The sequence below is a fragment of the Nesoenas mayeri genome (genome assembly GCF_963082525.1).
Source record: "Nesoenas mayeri genome assembly, chromosome: 5".
In the NCBI taxonomy this organism is placed as follows: Eukaryota; Metazoa; Chordata; class Aves; order Columbiformes; family Columbidae; genus Nesoenas; species Nesoenas mayeri.
In genome coordinates, this window is record NC_137548.1 from 41,778,300 (window position 1) to 41,786,306 (window position 8,007).

Here is an 8,007-nt window from a genome sequence, read left to right on the forward strand (position 1 = left end):
TGTGATGAAATATTGCATCACTTAAAACAACAGCAGCAAATGTGAGATGATATTGAGTGGTGTATCTTCAAAAAGAGTTTGTGTGCAGCAGGCATGTCTTGAAGAGCAGCTGGCTTTGCAGTTTTGAGAAACATTCTGGTGTCCAGTGTTTCAATTCCTGCTGCTTTTTTCCGTACCTCTGATCCAGCCTCATGTATCCTCATGGGATCTATTGAGAGTCCTTATACACGTTTCCCTCTCCTGGCTGTCACAAACACTACAGGAACATAATGTGGGAATATTATTTTTCAGCCTCTCATGACTGTCCATGGTCTGATGCTGACATTTGTGTATAATATTGACTTTTGTTTAGAAAAGGGACTTGCTTTGATCTGGCTATGGTATTGTATTATTAAAAAAAAAAAATATATATATATATATATATAGGCAAAGCCTAAACCATGAAAATAGATGGTAGGGCATCAGGAAACATGCACGTTTGCAGAGCAGAGATGTTTGGTTTTCATATTGGCTCTACAAATCTTTGTCAAAGCAGCATGGGTGCTCCACTCCGCAGTCAGACCCAGTTCTATACCAGGTGTTTGGGACCTGTCTGTAGACTGTGCCAGCAGTAAAGCGAGAGCTGTCCTCGCTGGCCTTTATGTCTTTTAAACACGTGCAGGACAAATGAAACAATCGCAAGCTTGTCTTCTTCTTCTGCACTACCTCACACTCTGCTGGAGGGAGTCTCTCTTGTATTTGACCTGGAGATGTTTTTCCCTGGATGTTTAAAAGCTTCATTCTGGATCTGAGTGAGACAGTGCAGTTCCTGGACACAGAAGCATGCTGCTCAGGAACATGTCAACCCCATGCCTTTTGCAAACCAGTGACTGTGCTTGGATCTGTGCACTGGCAGGACTGCCCTAAACAGCCTGGTTTGGTATTTTTGTCTAACTGGCAATAATCCAATCTTCCTCAACAGTCATGTTATGTTACAAAACCTCTGTCAAGGGTTTCCCATGAACCTGAAGGACATGACGTCTCTTCTGCTTGTGCCAAGTAACAGAACTCCTATAAATGTAGAGCTGGGAGGATTTCTGGATTGGTATCTCTAGCTTCTTTTTTTTTTTTTAAAAAAAAAAACATTTATGAAGGGGTGAGCCCCTCACAGTCTGATCAATCCCAGTCTTAAGAGTAGGAGGTTTTAATCACTTTTGCTCTCAGCAGAAGGCTGTGCAGGCGTCCTACTGCAAGGTTTTCTGCTGCTCACCCTAAGTGCATTTACAGTTAGTTTATATTCAGTTTTCTTGTGTAGTATTGTCCTTCAATGTCAAAAGCTTCACTCCTTCTGTCTTTTTCAGTTGTATTTATTTTAGTGAAATCATATCCTAACTGAGTCCTCAATCTGGTAGTGGAAGGAAGCCATAATCTTTCAATGACTTTTTTATGGTAGAATCTCCATTTCCCTTCTGTTATCCTAATGGCCTTTTTTCTGCACATTTTCCAGTTTCAGGTTTTTTTTTAATTATTAAACATGTGCTACAGAATTCTATGCCACAGTCTAAAGAACGCATCACCATTACCAACTATTTAATCTTCTCTCTCTCTGCTGGAAATACATTTCTGAATACATCTTGGCATCATATTAGTATCATTCATAGGCTTACTGCAGAGCCTTCTTATGAACACTACATGTTTTATGGATCTTGGTCTTGTTCTCTCTGCCATTTTCAGCTGATCAGTCCCCAGCTAAAGTTTTTGTCACAATTTCCTAAGTATGTGATGTTACTTTTTGTTTTCTTTACATTCTTAAATTGGACCCATTCTTTTCTGCTTGGCAGATGGGTCTGGGTTGTTTGTTTGACTTGTCAACATCACATTTTTGGTACTCCACTATAGGAGGGATGCAACCCACCTCTGTGCCAGCAGCACAGTTTCTAAATATGCTTAGTTTCTTTTGGAGAGGTTCAGTAATGAAAAATTATAATTGAGATGAGTCCAAGATCAAGGATGTCAACTAGCAACATTTCTCTGCAGCAGTGCTTTACCTTCAAACTCAGCAACCCATTCCTTGCCCTCCTAACCTAGATATCCCATCGCAACCCTCCTCTTCTGCCAAATGGATAAGTTCTCATTACTTCAACTGAACCATGTGTTATTCGTGCTAGTATGAAGGGAAAGTAGGGTGTGTGGTTTTTATGACTTGGGAGTGTTTTCTAAGGGTCCTGAAAGAGTGAGTCATTGTCAACATTTGTCTGTCTTTGAGAAGTGTCTGCTTTCAGTCAGTCCTGCAATAACTATTCAGGAGGTGACTCAGAAAGGGTAAATTGCACTGTAGTATAATCTTTGGCTAAGATTATAAGAGCTTTTAGACACGCATGGCTTGTAACAAACTTGCTGCAGGACCCTGCATCACCCATCTTCTTGTGACTGCTATGGACACCCCAGCGCTCATCAGTAGGTGGATGCTCACCTTCCAGAAGTGACCCCAACAGGCAGACAAACAGGGAAGAGCTGGTCCAGGTCCCCTTTGTGCCACTGTGCAGCCCGGCTCTGTGGCATCACCACCTGCAGCCACCTCCTGACAGCAGCTTGTCCCACAGGCTGCTGCAGACAAATCCATTCTGTTGTGCCTGGGAACCGCTCCATGTGTAATTAGCACTTGGGAGACGGGTTTGCTTGCTTGCTTGTTTTGTTGTGTTTGCCTCAGGTTAAACCTCCAAGTGTGGTTTAGGGGTGAGACCCAGATGCAAGTGACGGCACAAAGATGTGGCAAAGGAAGGAGACAGGGAGGGAGCTCATCGGGCTATGACTAACCCCAGGTTCTGTGGAACGAAGCCAGGGAAAGGATGACAGGCTGCTGAGTCCTCCTGAGAGCCATTCCCACCACACTGAGGGCAGCTTTGGGGAAGGGCAGTACAATGAGAATATATTGTTTCATTGGAGAAGTCCTTATCTACAGTCCTGCATGGCACTAGTTTTTATTTCAATCTTGCTGGTCAAGGTAAACACTTAAGTGGAGGAGCACTGGGAAAGGAAAGACGGAAAACAGTGTCTAGTTACACTGAGAAATTATCTGCATTTTTGTCTTATCTATGCTAGGCAACAGGGAGATACGTATGGAAATGGCTTCTTTTGTGAAGCATAGCACCTTCAGTTTGCAGGAACTAGAATAAACTTAACATTTCTTATTGATGTCCCCATAGGCAACCGGAGCTGTTCTTTACAGTGCCTGTGAGTGGAACATGATCAGCTGTGGGGTTCCCCACTGCCCCTCCTCTGTCTTTTCCTACAGTGACTGCATCCCTGGAAACCTTCTGACTTTCAGCACCTCCAGGCCAGCTGCCAGTGCCTCCTGTGAAAAGCTGCTCTCTCCTCTGTTTGTACATGGTGATTTCCCTGCAGGTGTGAGCTGTGTAGTCCCTGCAAGTATAATTGCATCCTTTCAAGGGGATGGGGTCACAGTAAACTTCTTGGTGCAAGACCTATGCAGATGGCCTCCGCAAGCCTGAACTGTTGAAAGCAGGTTGGAAAACAAGGAAGATCTTCATCTGTTCAGCCAGTGTCTCTCTGGTCTCCAACTCTACCACTGAAGGACTTGTTGAAACCTCTGTGCCACATGCAAACACCAATAATGCTTTCAGTGCTGCACGCCTCTTTCTGTAGAGAAATAGCAAAGCAACACAAGAGGGAGGTCAACAAAACAACATGGAACTGTTTTCAAAGATCTGCAAATAATCAATTTGGCATCTAATTCAAGTTGTCAGCTTCACCTAAGTATTCAGCTGTTGGGGGTGAGGCTTCCTCCTCAGTGGAGATGCTTACTCATCCCACTACCTACAGGATGTCTGAGGGTGGACACAGATAAGCAGAACTGATTGCCTAAATAAGAAGGGAGTCCAGGGTTAACTACTCCTTTGGTGTGCCAAAGCAGTAAGCACAACTATTTCTCATTTACTCTTTTCAGTTGCTGATGAGCCTTCATGCTTCACTTGACTGCCAGTAACAGAGGCAGGAGGGCAGGCAGGCAGGCCAGCTCATCTGACCTCATATCTTGGTTGCTGAGACCTGTGTATTTTTTTCTAAGGCGGTGCCAAATAGTGCAATTTTGGGTTGATCAGTCAAATACTAAGTTGGGAATTGTTTTCCTCTCTCTCTCTGCATTCTTCCTTCTCACTGCCCTCTCACTACCGTAAGAAAGGCGAGACTCCTGGGGAAGAGGGGTGACTGATTACCAGTGGCCTGAAGCTGTATAGGCTCCTTTCTGCCTGCTGGTGGGAAGGGAGCAGTACTGCCCAGGTGAGAGGTGGGAACTGTGTGAGCTGGAAACGCCTGGCTGCTTCCTTAACTTTCCAGGCGTGGAAAGCAAGAGGAAATGACATGCTCTACCTCTTCTTGCTAGACCTCTGGGGCAATAGTGCAGCCTTTTTGGTTTCCACACTCCAGTGGAGACATTGGAGAATGAGGGAGGTCAGGGTGCTGGGTGTACCGGGACTGCTCACTCAGGGCTCTGGACTTTTTAAATCTCCAGCCCTGGCTACATTTTATGATCTGCACAACTTATCCACATTTGCAACGACAGATAAAGTTATTATTTTCTAAAGCAGGTGGAGAGTGGCTTCTGGCTGCCTTGAAGGGAAACGTTCCTCTGTAGGCTGGGACCCAAGGGAGAGAGGCCGACCTCGTTCTCTAGAAATATGAACTGGGGCGCTGCTGAATTATTGAGCATGCATCACAGTGGTCAGCTTGGGGAGAGAGAGAGGCACCAGCTTAGGTCACAGGTGTGGGATGGAGATTATCAGCTTCAAGAACAGAGCAGTGTAACTGGATCTGCCTCATACACTTGGTTGCTCTGCTGCCTGGATCAGTGTCACAGCTGCTTGGCACTGCAATGCAGATGCTCAGCTTGGTTTGGTGGCTCTCTCTGAGGCCCTAGAAGGTCACAAAAACCCAGCTCCACAGTACTGAATCTCCTGGGATCCTGAGGCACCCATGTTGTGCATGTCCTAACAAAATGGTGAAATGTCCTGAATCTGCTGTGATATGTGTAAATGGACAAGATGGGCTGCAGCATTGTGAAAAGAGCCAAACACTTCTTGTTTGGTAGCAGCTGTTATTCACCAGCACCGTCAGGTGGCTGGGGCACCCAAAGAACACACTGCTTTGTTCAAAGGAGATAATATCTCTTATCCTGCACGAGGCACCTGATCCTGTGCCTGCAAGAACTTCTACCACACCCTCACAGAGTGATCTTGCACACAGTGTTTTTGCTTCTTCCTCTTGCTTTAATCATAGATTAAGACAGTTTATTACTGGAGGAGGCATACTTTATCTGTAAACATTTATTTCTATATTGTCACCACCTCATTACAAAGAATTCATGACTAAGCTCATATAAGCCAAAGCAGTTTGATGAACATCCTGTAATCTGTCTCATTTTGGCTTGCAGAGGGCTTCTGACAGCCCCTGGGCATGTCTGACTTTGCTGTAGGGTGACACTGGCAGAGCAGCACAAGGGCACCAGGGACAGCTTATTGCTTTGTCGATGGAGTACAGACGGTGGGGTGAGTCTGCCTGTGGACCTTCTCAGATGTGTTATCTCAGCACGTTGTTCATGCTCAAGTGAGGTGACAAATCAGCAGCAGCTCAAGACGTTTGAAGAGCCATTAGGGCAGGTTATATTCCCCTTTCCGTCTTCCTCACACCTACCCTGTGACACCTGGATCCTCTGCTTCATAAATTCAACTGAGCTGGCAGAAGATTCACAGGGCAAACTGCATCTTCCGTGTAGAGTTGAACGGGCTTGACAAAGAGCCTGAGTCAGCACAGGGGCTGGAGGAAGGGGGCAACTTCCCTGCCAGCCCTTCAGCCGCTGCAATTTGTTTGTTTGAGTCAGAGGTGCCAGGGAACTTCTCTTATAAGTCTGGTCTCTTTCTCTGGTCTTCATGCCAGCCTGTCTGGAGTTCTTTGGGACCAAGGAGAATATACATTGTTTTCCCCCATTAAAAAAATGTCAGTCCTCGAACAGCAAAAATAGAGCATTTGTATTTGGAGACTGGAACTTGGCACCTGGCAGTGTGTGTGTCCTTTGGTCGAGAGTTACCTTGGTAAAATCTCCATGTTGGGCCAGCATATTAACCTTTGAAAAGTCAATAGTTGTAAACACATTATAAGCTATTCAGTGGGTTTTGCAAGGTTTCTAACAGTTAAGAATCTCCAAAGAATCTGCACTCCCCAAGTATGCTCCGAGCCTCTCAAAACATACATGTTTCTGGGAAATTTTGGTCTAAATAAGACAGTTTTAGGAGTAAGATTAGGGGAGAGGGTACAGCAAAACAGTGAGGAAACAATAGGTAAGCTGCTTAAATTAAATAGCTAACAGCTGTCTTCCGAATAGAAATTTTAGGCTGTCTGAAAGGCAAAGATTATACCGGTGTCAGGCATACTTTAATGCTTATCTTTCACTGATGTGGAAGCAAGTTTCAGGATCAGCATTTTGTGGAATATTCGGTCAGAAAGTACATTTATTTTTTGCTCAAATTCAGGATGAAAAAAAGGGCTGGAATGGCCCTGCCATTTTTTTTTTCTATCACCTTATGTACAAGATGTTGCTGGCTGGCTGTATCACCATCCCTCTGGGCACAGGAACATGGCTTAGACATGTACAAATTGGAAGTACCTTGGCTGCTAGCAGCAGCAGAGACTTACTTGCTTTTTCCACATTAATCATGAGACTCGGATTGTTACCTCTGCTTCATGATGGAGGGTCTCGCATGGTTCACCCATTCGATAATGGGACAGGGCAGCTCCCTGGCCGGCTCACAAGAGGACTCTGGAAACAGAGGAATAAAGAGGTGGGAGACAACATCAGGAGGGAGCACAGGTGTCCTAGCACCCTGGCGCTCCATAAATATAGCCAACCTGATTGCTGTTCCTCTGACCAGTGTCACTCACATGTCCTTCTGAAGTGGCACAGGGTGATAACACTGCAAACCTTTAACCTGGCTTCCAGTAAGAAAGAGATCGTAAACTAAGCAAAGATAATATATAGTATGATAGTGGTTTATGACACTTCAGCAGGTGAACCTGTTTATTGTGAACACTTTTCTGTGAGGACAAAATAGTGCTATATCCTTAGACAGGCCTTCCCCTGCAGTGTCATCACACCAAATACTGAACTTTTTTTTTTTTTTTAATAAGAGTACCAACATCTTGTTTTATCTCTGAAGTGCCTTGCTCAACTGATCTCAAATTCAGGCCCCTGGGACTTCTACAGACATTTTTGAGAAAGCTGGAATAAATTTACAGATTATAGAACAATGTAAAATGGGAATGTTGAGTCCAAGTTTGGCTTGCAGTGTCACTGACTGAGTATTCCCACTCCTGTAAAATAGTGGATGTGGTCACCTGATTCCAGACCACTTCTCCTTATCTGTGCAGGGTCCTGTGCTTTAGCTGGAAAATGCCAAATACACCATTTCAATGGGACCTAACCCTGTAGCTGCAGGTAAAGTAGTTCACAAAGGCTCCTTGAACACAGCAGGATTCAATGCATTATGTATGGATCAGGCCTCTGGAATTGCGCATGCACCCAAGTCATGCCTGTAGGAAAACAGTTATTCAAAACCTCCTTCTTCCCCACCTCTCCAAGCTGACTTGTGTTAAATATTAACAAACTTGGTTCATCAATTCCGTGGTTCACTTGGCTTCTTTTAACAACAGATGTTATTACAACAACTCCTCTCTCTGCCTCCCTGCTCCTGTCAGCAGGGCTGATGGTGAAACCCAAGAATCTGCCGCTGTAACTCTGCCTGCAGAGCCTGGCTGCTGCTCGGCCGTGTGGTCTCCCCACCTCTCTCCCTGGGACCTCCAATGCTGCCCACCTTTGGCCTCTGCCAGTAGCTTCTGCTGGGAGCCACAGGTTTTGGAGAGAGGCATTGGTTAAAGAAGAGGAGTGCGAGAGCCCACAGGAAGGTGAGTTCCTGCTGTCAGCGAGAGGAGGAGGAGGCGGAGGAGGAAGCAGTGAGC